Source organism: Mytilus californianus, unplaced genomic scaffold (genome assembly GCF_021869535.1).
Source record: "Mytilus californianus isolate M0D057914Y unplaced genomic scaffold, xbMytCali1.0.p SCAF_2, whole genome shotgun sequence".
Lineage (NCBI taxonomy): Eukaryota > Metazoa > Mollusca > Bivalvia > Mytilida > Mytilidae > Mytilus > Mytilus californianus.
The window spans coordinates 121,198,018-121,216,401 of record NW_026262668.1 but is presented as its reverse complement, the minus strand read 5'-3'; the positions used below and the strand labels follow the sequence as shown (position 1 = coordinate 121,216,401).

Below are 18,384 nucleotides of genomic sequence, written 5' to 3'. Positions count from 1 at the left end.
AAATATTTCCGACCTTGTATGGTTTCAGAGGAGTTGCGGCTCAATGCAATCGGTCTCTTCCTTTAGTAGTATAGATATATAGTCATGATGAGGCCTTTTATATCTTGCTATACGGTATTGGTTTTTGCTCATTGTTGAAGGCTGTGTGGTGACCTATATTTGCTTAAATCTACGTCATTTCGTCTCTGGTGGATACATTTTTTTGCATTCCATTTTCAATTTACATTATAAAGTTGGGTGAGATATCTTATGAATTCAATAAAAGAACAGAGTTCCATTTCCCCCGTGTTGCATCTGTTCCAGGACAATAACTAACGTTGGTTCTTTAAAACGTTTTATAAAAATCTTAGAGAAACACAGATTTTAAAGCTCTAACAATGCAATTATCCTTACAATTAATATTTCCAAGGAACATAATTCTTTTAATCAAAGCATCGTCGGTGCTATGATCCAGCCATTTTTAGTTACAGGTAGTGGGACATTTTTTTTTTTAACTCATTTTCAATATTTGTTTCTTTATACAAGCTACTGTAAGACATTTCGAGACAACCATCACATCTTTGGATAAGTGATTTTAGCCTAAAATGTTAACTTGTCTTTAAACACTTTCAAAAGAGAAGAAACCAAGGGACAATCTAAAATCACAAGTTAAAAAAAAACAACACAAGGATTGAAATGTACAACGTCATCATTTTCATTATTATTTCGCTAAAATGTTATCATTGTTATTTTTCCTTTTTAAAATCACCCCTTCTAATTCATGAAATTCTCAGAAAAAAAAAGTGTACTTCTACTAAGTTACTGCTGACAATCAAAGTAATAGAAATCACTGATGGAAAGAATGGAAGAGTTGTTTGCATAGTTTCAAATCATCTTCTCAGGTATCGTGGTGAACTAAAAAAAACTTAGTATATCATTCCTGCATTAAATTTAGAAAGATAATTTTGGTTTTTCTTCAGTGTAAAAAAAACAAACTTGTCTCCCTAGATTTACTTGTAAATGGTTGCGTTTGGAAGTAGTTCTATGTTTAAACATAGGTATGCAATTTTTTTAACTCATCTTAATGTCATTTATTGCTTTTTTATAAAATTTATATGACACTGAAGATGAACAGTTTTATTTCATTTCCATTATATAACTAAACAAATTGTATTCAATTGCACAAAGATGGAGAATTTCTCCATACTGATACAAATTCATTAGATTTTTCAATATTTAGGATAATATCTTCTTTTTTCAATTAAATAGTTTTGAAATGATTGGAAATAGATATCTTCAATGGAAGGTGTAGTATATTCTTTTAATGAGGTTTGAATTATTAATTTCCAGAAAGAGGCATTGAACATGCACTTTTTTAACAACAAAACTAAATAACTTGTATTACTTTAAATTGGTATTCATTCTTCATTGTGAAAAAAAAAATCCTGTATTCAAAAGTTATACAAATACCATATACTGTTGAATAGCAATATAAAGGGGAATAAACAAATAAATTCGTTTGCAGAAAATATCCAGGTTAGAGTTACGCATATTTCTTTATTGTTTCCAGCAATTTAATTATAATTGAATTTTAATTAACCTAAATTAATGACTACTATCAGATGATTATAACGCTGATTTTACAAATACAATACACCCTGCTTGCATTTTTTATACATTTTTTGTTTTTTTGTACTTTCTTTAAAATAAAATGCAATTTCTCAATTCTTAATCATTCATCTTTGAAACATAATAATGTGGATCAAAATGGTTATAGGTATACTATTGATGTCAATAATTGACAATAAATTGTGTATTAAAATATAAATTGAGATGTAAAATAAAGTGTGCATTCAATTATGAAATACAAGAGATATTGATTGGCATTGTGGAGGTGATTCCAATCAATACTCCCACCTTTTTCTATCATACTGTAGTGTATCAGTTCTCTTACTTGCCTAAGGAAAGAACAAGAATATTAGCATTTCAAATAAGTGTTGGAATCAACTTTGATATCAATACACATCTTGTATTTTATTCAATAACTTACACAAACATAACATACAGAGAGAAAATACTTTCATAATTCTTATCAACTGATTAAATTTGTAACAAATGAGAACAGTATATTGGGTCAAATGTACACATACTGATATGCTCAATACAAAGGGATTTGCTTCTCCAACTGTAACTATATCAGCTCTGCATAATGGTAAAATATGTCATATCCTCTGAAGTCTCGTCTATTTGAAATAATTTCCGCCATTGTTGCTGTTTTTCTATACCCTGTGTCAGCTATAGTCAAAGTATTTTTGAGTTTGTGTCATTGATGGTTTCTGTATGCCTTAAAACAATCAGTCTTCCAGTGAAACTAGTGTGTTCTTGGATATGAAATAATTCAAATTGTAGACGAAATCCTAAATCTGGAACAAAAATTCATTAAGCTTTGGGTCTTAAAAGGTACACAACTTGATAATAAACAATCTAATTAATCAAGTCTTCTTAACATTAAATCGTTTGTCTGCTTAACTTTAAAGAGGTGCAGAAAAAACCAAAGAGATACTAGTTGTCAAACGCACAAGTCGAAAACGAAATGACAATACCATGGCAAAAAACTAAAAGCAAACAAAAGACAAACAACAAGCAATATTGTACAAAACACAAGATAGAAAACTAAAGACTGAACAACACAAACCCTCATCAAAAACCGGAGGTGATCTCAAGAGCTCCAGAAGGTTAGCAACCGTTGTTTTGCTCATGTAAGGTCAAACCCGGTGATAAGTCTAAATTTGTAGGTCACATTTGAGAAAAAATGGGACGGGATTGGGGTTACGACAATTTGAATATATCCGTCGTTATCAGAAACAGATATTCCATAACGGTAAACCAACTTGTGATGGCGTTAGTAAAATTTGCAAAGGAATGTCTTTAACTTCACCACTTGGAACTCTAGGTTTAATAGCTTCGCTGTAAGCAGCAACCCTTTATCACGGAAAGCATGCTAGGAAATATAAGCTCTGGGATATCGTATCAACTTGGAGATATATAATCCATATGTAGGCGCTGCTGGATTGTTGCTAAAAAGAAATTGAAAGTTCACAATTGGAAAGCGGAAATTATCTCTTTTGTAGTAAAGTTATGTTCTAAAACGACACTCATTGTCAATTTCCAGATGCTAGTCAAGATATGAGGCAGACTAAACTGAATCTGTTGTGTCCTTTATTTAAAGTTCGATGCGATAGATGCGTTAAAAATAGTCACCAAACTTGAATTATGCAGTGAGAAGACATTATCTATATAGCGGAACGTGAAGTTAAAGGATAATGCTAGCTTTGTTTCGTCCTTCCTTAAAAGCTCTTGCATGAAGTATGCCTTGTATTATCAAAGAAACAAGCCATAAAGAAGAAAAACACAGTTGCTTTCGATGGAATTGTCAATTGTTTGTGTGAAAAAGACGTCCTCTAAACGTAACAAATATGTTGTCAATCAAGAAATCAAGCATCTTGAATATTTGAGTTAAGGAGAATTTTTTGTTTGAATCAGATTACAATGATAGATAAGATAAGATAATTTATTGTATCAAAGTGTCACCATCCATTACGGTAGCTATATAAATATATATACAAAGTCATAAGAACCTAACATGTAGTAAAAGGGTGCCAGCTGAAAACGACTTATGAGACACTATCATTATAACAGACATCTAACAAATACATAAAAGGACAACATTTTTTACATGTAAAAAGTATTTCGTAAATAAAAAATAAAAAACAATACATATATAACTTCTAGATTGCATCATGTTTTCTTCAGTAAAACAAACGATACCTGAAAGAGGAACCACATATGTAATTGATAGTTGTTTTCTGCAAAAAGTGACACATTTTACCATATACCTAAATTGGTCGAACTATAATAAGTAATTTTCCGGAATATCCAATCTTTCTATTTCCATTGTCTACTTCCTAGAAACTTTGATTAAGTTTCACTTTCACCAAATGTTATCTCATGAAATTTTCTGTGTACAGTTACTGTATTGTGTACCTTTGCTTAAAACGTATTAAATTCACGTTTTCGAAGACGAGCTTCAGGTTCAATGGTTTTAAACATACTGATATTTATACAGAAAAAAAAATCTGTGCAAAGGCCATTCTTATAAAAATAAGGAGATGTGGTTTGAATGCCAATGAGACAACTATTCACCCAAGTTCAAATGAAGTGAATGTAAGCAATTATACGCAACCGTACGGCCTTCAACAATGAAAAAACTCAATACCGTATAGTCGGCTATAAAAGGCCCCGAAATTAAAAATATGAAACAATTCAATTGAGAAAACTAACGGCCTAATTCAAAACAAAACAAATTACGAAAAACAAATATGACAGACATGAACCAACGACAACCTCCTAACTTGGGACAAGCACATAAAGAATGTGACGAGGTTAAACATGTGTGTGAGCGCTCAACCCTCCCCCTAACCTTGGACAGTGGTGTTACAGTACAACATAAGATCAAACTATAAAAATCAGTTGAAAAAGGCTTATGTTTACTTTTTACACATTGTGACTTGGATGGAGAGTTGTCTCATTGGCACTCATACCACATCTTCTTATTTATATCAACTCATCGGATCGATACAAAGCAGAAAAAACATCAAACAAAAACACAGATCGGAGGTGGCAAGGTATTTATCCATCCCTCATCCATAATAACAACAAAAAAACTAAGTACAGATCTGAGAGTACTTATTGCTTTTTTCAATTTTTAGTTTTATTTAGGCTCTGGTGTTATATATATATATATATATATATGTGTTTAAACATATCATTGTTACTTACATTACTGATAATTTTATCCAACAAAATTAAAAAAAAATAAACTGTTGACACAGAGACATGTCTCGCCTGTATGAAAAAAGAATAGCATTACTTTAAAATGTAACTTATGCAAATATTCAAAGTCAATGAACCATAACTGAAGATATAGGGCCAAATAATTTAAATAAAATATGCCAATTATTATACAACAGCATTCCCCTTTAGTCCTTGTAGCTGGACGGCCGTGCTTCGTCAGCTTCTGATTTTCCGCAAAATACTACATGCAACTGCTGATTGTATGGCTCAACGACTTACTCCTTCATGATTGCAGAAAACTTACTCAACGCTTAGCAGTAACCATAGAAGTTCTGCGTCTGCATACACTACAAAACTCATTGTGGATGGGGGTGTTTTGCCGTCTGACGTCCAAAGGCCCTGTATCCATATCATTTGGAAATGGACCGTCATTACACCGTCTAACGACAGTGGTCCAGACCAGGCTTCCTGTAACTATTTAATACTACGTCTGTGACTAATCGACCAGTACTACATCAAGATGGTTAGCGGGCTGCCAGACAGATCTACCTGGCCCTGAATATAGGCGTTGTGAAGAGCAGTAAACCAAAATAGTCAAGAAACAAAATTAATTCACGTTTAAAACCAAAATAGCCGCCTTCTTCCTGTCCGCCCTTTTGAAAACAAAAGATCACCAAATGCCATCAAGGCACCTAGTCGACCGCGCGAGGTTTCCATATAACTTCTCTGCGCTAAGTCTTGTATCTTTTACATTTTATTTACGTACAGAAGTGGTTAATGGCTCAAATCAATGGCCTCAAATGTCTATCATGTACTATTTAATATCGAATCACTTCTTACTGACAAGATTTTTTGCTGAGAAAACTTTATTTTTTAAATAATTTTAACCTTGACAATATTTACAGAGTATGCTATTGATTTTAGGGGCAATATGACTAGTTTTATTAATTGTGCCGTGTATTACAGAAGAATATTATTAAATTATAATTATAACTTGTACACAAGTTAAATGAGTGATTCATAGCAAGTGTACCAGTGCAATCAAACTCTTGAAATCCACTCAAAATTCGTGGTAATTTCTTACTGAATTTATTGAAAAAGAGAAAAAAAATCTAAAGAAAATCCCTAATTTTTTTAGCGAAGTTAAAATGATGTAACAAAACGTTGTTTCTTTAGTGCCTGCCTATGGTTAAAGTTGAAAACAATATTGTTTGAATGGAGGAACATGCATATATCATGGAAAAAATGACAGACTAAGGTATGATCTCCTCCTATATTTCCTTAATATCATGGAATTGACAACAGTTATATTTTATCTTATCACTGTTAGTCCCCGAGAGTATCATCAGTTCAGTAGAATGTACTTCGTTACTATCAGAAAAAATCGGATATTGTTAGATTGAAATTTGCTGTTATAATATTTTTGAAATCATTTTATGATAAGGAATATATCTGCATCATGCAACGCTCTGAATTCTTGTCCGGTATGGGCTATAGTTTAAGTTCTTTTTGTTTTGCTCAGCACTTCCAACGTTTAACCTGTAAGTTGGATTTTCAAATATTTCAGCCTCGAGCATCACTGAAGAGACATTATTTGGCATCTGGTTCATAAATATTGGTAACGTTTATTTTATTAACACTTAATTTCTCAAAGAAAACAAACTGGAAGTTCCTTTTATTTTTTCTCACTTCGTGAGAAGAAGACTTTACTACTTAAATTTCCATAATTTCTCCGAGGATCCCAGTGGTGCAGTGGAAAGCTAAACAAGCCCACATTAGGAAGCAGCTCATTACTGGAGATGGAAAACAATATTTCCTATATTAAATGTTACTTAACTTAACTTAACTTTCAATTTCAAAAATATAACTCAATATAAGTCACATTAAGAAAGATTTATGATTGTTTTTAAAACAAAGTGTATACTTAATTGGACGCATCGCCCTACTTTTGTTCCATTGCTACAGTCCAGGATGCTCCACAACACCGAGTTAAAATCATATATCAGTAGACTTTTACTCAAACAATGATAATTTACATTCCAGGAAATGTTAATATTTCTGAGGAGAGAGATAAAGTGGATTGGAATACTATGGATTGTGTAATACTTGTGATAATGAGTCATGAAAAACCACTGTGTTATTTAGCACAGACTGTCAAGAGAGGGAATTGAAGAAAATAAAATAAATGTTTGAATCATCACAATGCCCTGGACTTAATAGCTGAGGTAGCTATATATTCATCATGTTACAGATTTTGTCATTAAGTTTGCATAGCAAGAAGACACACTAACAATTTTAGTCGTAGAATTCTACTTTTGTACAATTATTGTTTGTAATGTTGTAGCCATTTGGACATAGTTTGAGAAAACATCTACCTGTGGTAACATGTTCCGCTATACAAACTTAGCTTAAGTGTGCTTTATTAGATTTAAGTCTTTAACAAATTGACTAGATAAGATAAATTTTTTTTTTCAAATTGGGTAAATCTTGGGAGATAACCATATTTCCATTTCTCAATTGTTAGATCTGACTAAACTTCTATGTGATAGATGTGTGCCTACAAGGGACTCCTGGTTTTTTTCAGCAAATTCTTTTTAAACAATCTTTTGCTTACTTCTGTCTAATGTCTCTGAAATTTTTCTTTTTAAATTAGCATATATTTTATGCTGCAGATGGCAATATATAATACTGGTTATTCATAGAATCTGCCCTTGAAAAGGCTATTTTTTGTTTGCTGCTTGAATGCACACGATTAAAAAAGAAACTTGTGTCAGATTTGATTTGGACGAAAAAAAACCTCTGAAATCCTTTTTTTTTTTATCTTACGGGCATCTATATTTCAAAGCATATACCACATATTTCCTCTTTTCATACTATTACGGCAACTATTCTCTTTCTAATACACTTGGGTCATTGTTTTGTTACCAGACATATACCCTATTATCGCAACAATATGTCTCTATAGACATTTTCCAAATTAATTTCGTTTTATTCGCATTTCTTCCGCAAGTCACGTGAGTTTTGAAGAGATGCCACGTGACCAAAAACGACAAATTTACATCAAATTTAATTGTCTTCAATATTCAATTAATGTCCCTTCATATGAGTCTAGTATGGCCTTTATTGGAGCTCTGGTGAGAATGCTCTATTCAGTTCAACATTAATAGCGTCTTTTCCGTAGGTATAAAATACCTGAACGTGAAAGTGAAAGGGTTAATTAACTAACATAATCACAAACTTTAACATGATAACTAAGCAAAAGTTGATGAATCATGACTGAGGGAGCATAGCCTTCTAATCAACATGTAAATGATATCTGTCAATGTTGTTTCTTCTTTTTCTGCTTAGGAGTATTGGGAGGCGGCTTTCCTGGTGTGGAACGTGCGCCCTATTTATAACGTATTGTTATAATTTTTTTTCTCAGCGTTGCGTGTTCGCGACTGTTCTGACATTGTGAGTCGATTTTAGTTCTTACTGCGTTGTGAAGATATGCTTTAGTAAAACTCTACTGATTATTGAGATGTGTATGATGTCAATCAATATTGAATAGAAGCTAACTTTATATACAATTGCTTCAACATTTTAGGTAACAGTAGCCAATAAAAAAAATGATAATAAAAATAAATAAATAAATTTATGGATCTGAATGCTTATTACATAGATGGTTATCAATTATTGTATCCTGATAGCCCGATGTCAATTATTTTTTGTTTTAATAGCCAAAGATTAATGTACAAGTCATATTAAAAAACATTGAAATAAATAAATAATGATATCACCAATTTCTTTCACTTACTTTGGGCTTAAGAACACTGAAATATTATATCTAAACCCCCAATATAATACCAAGAGACCAGTTTGAGTTGTAGCCCATTGTTCAGTGAAGTTGCAGTCGTGCTGAATATTGACAACGACTGCCCTCGTTGACCATGGGACCTACTCAATCTGGTAAGTAAATTTTTACTGTATCCCTTCATTGGCACCGTAACTTCAAGAACTACTTTTACCATATGGTTGGACCCAGAAATTTGTGCATCCTGTTGCCAGTGAGGCACATTGTGTTCCAATAGACTATTTTCATATTACCGACTTTTGACTCCGGGTTATATAATTTGTCGACTGGTTACCTTGGACATCATGGTACTCGGTCAAGGAAGAGCAACGAAAATAAGTAAAATCAAACATATAATCGGTGTAATTTGAGGGGAAAGTTTACTGTTTTCCGATGATTTTGTAGTGAAAAAAAAAATATTAACCAGGTAATTTTCCCCAAAATTGTACCGATTGAAAGCTTGGTTTTACTTCTTTAGCTTGCTCTTACCTGACTTGGTACCATGATGTCCAAGGTAACCAGTCGACAAATTATATAATCCAAAATTAAAATCGATAGATATTTTAAATTGTTTGCCAAAATGAAGTTTATATCAAGCTTTTTTTCCAAACTACAATAAAAAGTATGGGTCGTGGGTCTTTTTAATCAAGCTACAAGTTGTGCAAAATTGTCAAATTTTGTATAGATTATACATGGAAACCCCATTTTTTTATGATAAAGCGAAAACCAAACGATTGACTTTTAAGATAGAATGTGAGAAGATAGCTATTATAATGTCTTTTCGGAAAATGAACAGAAAAAATGGGGTCACGGTACTGGTTTTCTTAATACACAACAAAAACGATAAATTCATAACACATTCCTTCATAAAAGTTACATTATCTGGGTTATCTCCCCTTATATGGAAAAGTTGAAACAGATTGAATCAAACATAAATTATCTTGATTGTACAAAAGCAGTCGTAAAAATATTAATAAAACACATGTTTTTTCTTCATTCAGATGAAAAGCCTAACAGATGAATAATATTTCATTCTTCTCACAAAATTTGCATTTTCAATTAGTGATCTAGACCGATTTTGTTTTGTTATTTTACAATCCAAGATGGCGGAAGACAACCGATCTACTTAACAAATGGTATCTTGAGTGCTTGTAGAGCTGTTAAAGCGTCTACAAATATTCCAACGTTATACGGTAACAAACCTTCTAACCATGATAAAAACAAATGAATTGCTGTGAATTGCAAAATAGTTTTCTGAAATGCAGAAAGTTTCTTGAAAACATTAAATGTTTGTAGTGTTTAAGTGTCATATAAATTCCAGTATGTGCGCTATGATTCCTTGACAATTCCAATATGCCAAACTAAGTTTTTATTTTCTTAGGACAGTCTTGACTGGTGGCCAGGTGCTCATACTTACAATTGGTGCATTTTGCATTTTCTTTACATTCCTTCCCTGTGTCTTCATCCCTACACCTTACACATTGAACCATATTCCTACACTCCCTTTGCGTGTGCCCAAAACTTTTACATTTGAAACACTGCATGGGTTTTGTTTAAGCTTTATAACTTTTAAACTCTACGATTACTCTATTAGGTAACTCAGCTGTGGTGAAAAATAATTGAAGTGTTTTGGATGGTACCCTTGTATTACTGGATTTGTCAACTAAAATTAGTCTTTGAATTTGACTAACTTGTTGTTTCTCAACTACTTCCATTAAATTATGTTAGACTGTATATAGAGGAACATTATAAATACAACCTAAAGTAGTATTCAGCGATTTAGGCTGAAAAAAAACATTGATTGACCATTGTCCTAATTGTTTTGCTTATAAAACTGCATATCAAATATCATTGACTTATTATAGTGGTTCTCCTTAAACTGATTTAATCACGAATTTTAACATATTGAACAATGAAAGATTTTCAAAGTGGATCCCCTTAAATTAACCTTATCGCAAACTTTAACAATTGTTGACGCCGCGGGATATAGCATATGTATTAATTGTGCCGTGTATTTTGGAAGAATATTATTAAACTATGTTGATAACTTGTACACAAGTTAAATAAGTGGTTCATGGCAGGTGTACAAGTGCAATCATTGATTTGAAATGCACTCAAAATTCGTGGTCATTTCTCACTGAAATTATTAAAAAAGAGACAAAAATGTCCGATGTTAAAATAGATGTAACAAAACGATTTTTCTTAAGTGCTTGCTAATGGCAATGTTGAAAACACTTTAGATTAGATTAAGGAACATAGATATGTCAAGGAAAAAATGGCATACTAAGGTATGATTACCTCCTATATTTGCTTAAATCATGAAATTGGCAACAGTTATATATCATCTTAACACTTACTTTCTAAAAGAAAACTAGCTGGATGATTTTCTTCTTTTTCTATTTTCTCTCACTTCATTAGTTCAAAAATTTTCCATAAATTCGTTAAGGATCCCAGTGGTGCAGTGGAAAGCTGACCCACAGCAGGAAGCATCCCATGGCCGGAGGTGAAATCATTATTTCCTACATTAAATGTAACTTAACTTTACTTTACTTTCAATTTCAAAAATATAACTCAATATATGCATAAGTCACATTAAGAAAGATTTATTTTTATGACTTTAAGACAATGTGTGTACGTACCTATTTGAACCATCGCTCTCTTTTGATCTATTGCTACGTTCCAAGTTATTATTATATATCAATAGATTTTTACTCAAACAATGATAATTAACATTCCAGGAAATGTTAATATTTCTGAATGCAGAGTAGAGAGAGATAAAGTGGATTGGAATACTATGGGTTGTGTAATACTTGTGATAATGAGTCATGGAGAAACAACTGGGAAATTTGGCACAGATGGTCAAGAGTTGGAATTAAAGAAAAAACAGAAATGTTTGAATTATAACAATGCCCTGGACTTAATGAAAAACCAAGACTAGTGTTTGTACAAGCATGCCGTGGGGGTAGCTTTTTTTGTTAGTATAAGATCCAAAACTATACCCTATTACCTGCATTAATTTCATTCTTTGCATGAACCTGGGGTTCACGCCTATATATTGGTGAGCTTTGGAAGCTTCTATGGGCCATTCGATATCCCCGGAAACAAGATTCTCGGAACGTCTGGGACAGTTTCGATCTTTTATAACAGGTAGCTGTTTATGTCTTTGATACGGTCCCTCTATTGATAGGCTACCACGTGACTGTAGATCGGAATATAGAAAAAAAATAAAGACTAGATTGCAGTAAAAAATCATTTAAATATTGGCACCTATTTGCCTTTATACAGAACATATGCGTTTTTAATAATGCGAAATAATTAGAATGTTTATTAAATATCAAGTATAATGATAACGCAATTATGTAATTCATGCTTTGAGACGGTCCCTGTGCGCTGTGTGTGTAGTATTTAATACAACGTGCTATTGTGTATTGTGCATTGTGACAATAAACCTGGGAATAGTATATATACTAATATATTATGTCTCAGAATAAACTGAGTATTGCTAAGCCTTTACCACGTGACATTATGTACTTCAGAGCCTGGGGAAATGTCGGAAAGCAAGCCTGACGAAAATTAACAAAACGATATTTCTATTATAAATATTTATCTTAGGTCGGAAAGCATAATTATAATTAAACAAAACAATAATCCTGTCAAAATATTTAATTTGATTAAGATACACTAAGAGGCCAAAAAAATATTCATTAACATTATTGAGTTTAAACAGAGACTAAATTTGTCATTAATAGAATATAATGTATAATGTTATATTATGTCCGACATGTCTGAACAATTAATACATTTATGAAAATTATATGCAAAATATGAGCACCAATTATCAGGGATGCGTACACGTAAGTTAGTAAAATTAAAACTGTATTCAATGGAAAAAAAAACAACTTCACAACGGTTTTAAATCCTTGCATCTCACAAAAAACGTATTTGATATTTTACAATAATCTTTTGATAACTACGTTAATTCAGAGATATATATACACATGTGATTTAGTTTTAGTATGGATTTATAATTAAGTCTCTGCTTATATTTTTTACAGCAATATGTTCATATAATGGGAATAAAGACTTGAAGAAGTGATTGATTTAATAAATAAAATGTCCATCAGTAAATACATGATGTTTGTTTTTATTGATATTATATTTCTAAATTTTCGGAAATGATTCATTAACAGGATTGTATGTTGATTAAATTTCAATTACTTTTGTTTTCTGTTTAATAGTTTAACCTTATAGCATCTTAATCTTTTCAATATGGTGCTATTTTGAAAATTGTGTATTCATTGTGTTGACCAGCTATCATACACCCGTCTTGGTTTATTTTCATTATAATGCACCCTGTTGACACGACACATCGGTTTGTGTTTACACAAATTTCGGATTAAATGGCCAGATCCGGAGTCAAAACACTTCAGGTAGGTAGTTTGATATCCGAATTCAACTAGCATTAGATTTTAGCCTAGAATAAATGTACGTGATGACGCAAATGCGTATTATAATCCAGAGTATCAGTGCTTTCCATTTACTACTTCTTGCGCTGCGCAAGAAAACCACGTGCATGCATAAATATTAATTTCACTCGCGGACTGTAAATTTTTGCCTTTCTTATCTAAATTCAGGACACGGCAGTAAGAGCTGGACATGTGACGTTGAATCATGGTCATCATAAGACTTAAAGTTAAGGTATTCTGACCTCTAGCTGTTTCTCTTTTCTTTTCTTTTTTTTTTTCTTTTTTTTTTGAGTGACTGTCCTATTATAAACTTTGAAATTTTCGAAATACTAAGGATTTTCTTCCCAAGGAATAAATATATTATCTTAGATGTATTTGGCAAAACATTTATTTCGAAATTTTGGGTCTTCGATGCTCTTCAACTTCGTACTTTATTTGGTCTTTTTAACATTTATTATTCGAGCATCAGTGATGAGTCTTTTGTAGACGAAATGCGCGTCTGGCGTAAAACATTTTAATCATGATATCTATATATACATTTTTATATATCTACATATGGTACATATCTTTTTTTATATTAATTTGTTCTTTTGAGAGCATATTCAGGTATTCATAAAATTTCTTCAGAACTAAGTTTTTCCTATAGAATATTTGGATTGGTTGAAGTAACTTCAGGAAATCCTTAGAATTTGAGATGTTTTAAAAGACCAAAATAATTTTCAGTATATAAGAGGTACCAATGCAGCTGGTGTGTTACTCTCAAAAACAAAATACGAAACCGTCTTATAAGTTGCATGCCACAGAGTTACACTTCACATGGAAATTGGACTTTCAATTTCTCTATTTACAACATTTACCATTAGTACAGACGACAGCTTCAATAATAAGTATAAGAATAATTGAAGTCATCAAGGAAACAAAACATGAAGATAAGACAGATGAAATAAATGCATCCAGATTATTTTAGCAAACTGAGTGCTTGAATTTATATTGCGATTGGTCTGTGCAATTTGCTTTAGACATTTGGTTCGCAGAAACTAAGAACTGCAATAGGATTAGGACTTTGTATGTATATTAAACACGAAGAAAAACTGATGTAAGCTCCCAAGTAATAAATAAAATAGTCAAGCCTTAAATGGTAAATTCATATATTAGCTGTATACACTTTTCTGTTTACAACTAAAATCCAACAGTGCTTTTAATTGACTTGTGTAAGAATCTACACACAATTACATATTTTCAATAAAGGTGTTCTAACATCATCAGTACCTTATTCTATTCAGTCAACTATTTCAAATCTAAAGCCAAAAAATAATCAGCAACATTTTTTTTGGTGACCAGTCAAATGTCTCGGGTTCACGTATTGCTTTTCTTTTTTTAAAGAAAGTAACTTGTTTCACAGTTTTCCTGCAAGTCACGTGACTTTTGGAAAGACACCGCGTGACAAAAAAATACATATTTGCTTCAACTTTAATTTTCTGAAATATGCAATCAATTCTCTTAAATATGAGTCCAATATATTCATTTTTTTTAGCTCTGGTGATAATGCTCTATTCAATTGAACTTGGATAGTGTATTTTTCATAAGTTTAGATCTAAAATATCTGAACGTGAAAGAGTTAACTTACCTAATCACAAACTTTAACATATAACCAATCAAAAGTTTCAAAGTCATCAGATCATGACTGAGGGGGTAGGGCCAACTAATCTTAATGTAAATGAGATCTGCAAATGCTTATTCTTCTTCTTCTTCTTTAGGGTATTGGGAGGGGCTTTCCTGGTGTGAAATATGGCAGTACTTATAAATTATTGTCATATTTTTTCTCTTAAGTGTTGAGTGTTCTGATGTTGTGAGTCGTTCGTGGTCTTTATTGTGTTGTGAAGATATGCTTTAGTAAAACTCTACTGCTTATTGATATGTTTATGATGTCAATCATTATTGAATAGAAGCTAATTATACACAAATCTGTACAATTGCTTCAATTTGTAGTAATAGTAGCCAATAGCCAATAAAAAAAATAAGAAAAACAAAAAAATAAATGTATCTGAATGTCCATCGCGAAGATGGAGATTAGATATTACTTCCTGATAGCCCGATGTCAATTTTATATTTTTAAAGCTTAAAGCCAAAGATTAATGTATTAGTCAAATAAATAAAACATTGAAATAAATAAATAGAAATATTCCTTTCACCTACTTTGGGCTTAAGAAAAAATATGTTATATAAACTCCCAATAAAATACCAAGAGACCAGTTTGAAATGTGGCCCCTTGTTCAGTGAAGATCGCAGTGGTGCAGAATATTTCCCACGACTGCCCTCAGTGACCATGGGACAACTGAATCAATCTGGTAGTTAGATTTTAACTGTATCCCTTTATTGACACCGTTACTTCAGGAACTACTATTACCATATGTTTTGGACCCAGAAATTGCCATCCTGTTGTTAGTGAGGCACATTGTGATCAACTTCAGTCGTTTAATAAACGAATGTATGTTACCAGCAGCCAGCTTGCCGTTTACATTGTTCCTTAATTCTTTTAAAATCTAAAACAAGAATAACAAACATTCGAACAATTAACAACTTTGTAGGGTTTTTTTGTGAAACAGGTCTTAATGAGTTCTTCTTAAATATGTAGATCCCATTTATTTCATATAAAAAGTAAAAACAGGTATTATCTTACTTGCTTATTAAATGACAGTCTTAGTGTTTAAGTCTATTCGTATCTTTTGCGTATTCATAGGATAAAACAATTATATCCAGTAAGCTGTTTAAATTTTTGCTCTACTTTTGCCTCATTCTTGGAAATTCAAACACAATCATTTTAAAAATATTCCTTCTGAATGTTTCTATCAATCCTTACATACTCAGTGTCAACTAAACGTTTGTACAAGGCTAAAAAAATGCAAAAAGAACTAAGTCCAATCACTAGTTAAATACAAACAAGTGCATTTTTTTTTTTTTTTAATTTTGCTCTGGAAACTTTTTTTTGTTTAAACATGTTTTATTTACTCAAAGATTAAATAAACCATACTTATGAAGTCCGCTCCGAATATACAAATGTAACAATACAATATCAATATGAGCATGAAGTTTTCAAAACATGTAATACTTTACAAGTCTAGCTATAGAAAAAAGATGAAACAATAATAATGGAAAAATTGGTAATGATGATGATGTCTTAAGATTTTTACAAGGCTTCTGTACATGTATCGTCCATGAAGTTATTTATGTTTTAAAAAAATTAACCCTACACTTAATTTAGAAAGTCTATCCACATCTATTTTAAGCTTGAGTATCGATCTACTCAGACTTTTATTAAATCAGGAATAATTACAAATAAATATATATATTATTTATATATTTAATCATGTTAAATGAATTTGACTTTGAAAACATTTAATCAACAATGAGCAACAAGTTTTACCTGGTCTGTTACAGAGTTGATAAATGCTGCACCGATGTTTTATAAGCAAACAACAAAATAACCTTATTAGCAGATAAATTTTATTTTTAAAAACACAGAAACGGTATCTTGGGTTGCAAATCAATCATTGGATTGAGGAACACAGGGCAACCACTTAGTCGATGTTTCCGTTAATCGAAACAACGCAAGGCAATATATACAGTTCAAGAAAACTACGCATACGCTTAAATACATGAACAACCCGTTTGATTATGTTTTAATTGAGGCCAAAACGTCAGTTATCAATTTCGTTAGGGAAGTTGAATAAAGGTTACCTGATTGAAATAACATCACTTCAGTTAGTTCAGTCCTTATCTCATTACCTTTTTGAAATAGAACACAGCGGAATTCCCATATTGACGTCATGCTAAATACAGGCATTGCTTTGTACTGATTGTCCATATTGTAAAATAAACGCAAAGAAAAAGGGGAGATATCAAAACAGCGTCGCTGATGAGTCTTTTGTAAATGAAACGCGCGTCTGGCGTACAAAATGTTAATCCTGCTATCTATGATGAGTTTATAATGAGAAGAAAATTAACGGATATTTGTTTAAATCAATCTGTTTGTTTATTTTACTTTTTTAATCAAAATAATTTTACGAATCTGAGTTGTTTCTTAATGTAAATCACAAAACGGTTGACGTGAGAGTCTTGGAAAGTAGAAATAAACATCAATTCAATGGTAAATGTTTTAAGATAGCTTTACAACGATCTTATCCTAAAAGTGCTCTAATTTTTCTTCAACTTTACATGATTCACAGAGGTTAGTGTTATAGAAGAGCCTATTTTATGCAGATGTTTGTAAAGTGCTATATAACCAGTTCTTATTAAAATACAAGTCTTTCTTTCTTTCTTGAATTTTAAATATTTTTATGTCGAAATTAATTTTTGAACAAATTTAATAAAAACAAAACTCTGTCTTTGTTTTTATTCCATAAAAATGTGTATATAACGTTTAAAATCGTCTATGAACAATGGTACAAAAATATTTATATCTTTAAATTGAGTGCCTGTTTGGCATGATAATTAGCCAATTCATTGCCTTGGGTACTTACATGATCTCAATAATAAATGAATATCTAAAAATAGATCTTAAGAAATGGTATCTTTAGTGCTTCTAGCGCTGTTTAAGAGTTTTAAAAAATCACAACGTTATAGGGTAAAACCCTTCTAAACAATGATAAATACCGCTGTATTGGATGCGATACGATATTTATCCAATCGAGACAGCTAAATTTATACTATATAAATAAGAAGATGTGGTATGAGTGCCAATGAGACAACTCTCCATCCAAGTCACAATGTATAAAAAGTTAACAATTATAGGTCAAAGTACGGCCTTCAACACGGAGCCTTGGAGATTTCATTACGACCAGATCCCCCAAAGAAATTTAATGATGCACAATTTTACAGAAAAAAGCTATAACAAAAATACTGAACATCGCACGTGTGAGGAAAACCCGTGTACTGGAAGAAGGTAAATAGTATTTATTGATTCTGAAAGAATAATTTAATACACCAAATCATTTAACAACTTTTATGACAAAGTTTAATTAACTAGAGGCTCTAAAGAGCCTGTGTCGCTCACATTGGTCTATGTGCATATTGAACAAAGGACACTCTACAACATTGTAGATGAGTATAGAATTCACGTCAAAGGTCTCTGTTTTGTTGATCTTGTATTGCTGATCATTTATTCTGTTTAATTTCTATCTATCTTCTTTCGTTTTTGCTCAAAACACACAAGAGGGTAAAAAATATACTCATTTAAGGGCAGTCACTCCTATA

At 31.7% G+C, this 18,384-nt stretch overlaps 1 long non-coding RNA gene across 1 annotated transcript; it reads right to left on the bottom strand.

The window, feature by feature from the left end:
• Positions 1-1,987: 1,987 nt before the first annotated feature.
• Positions 1,988-16,427, bottom strand: LOC127728745 (uncharacterized). Its single transcript, XR_007994351.1, has 2 exons — positions 11,023-16,427; positions 1,988-2,402 (listed from the first exon to the last, which is right to left on the bottom strand). It is a non-coding gene; the product is annotated as an uncharacterized LOC127728745 (long non-coding RNA).
• Positions 16,428-18,384: the final 1,957 nt, after the last annotated feature.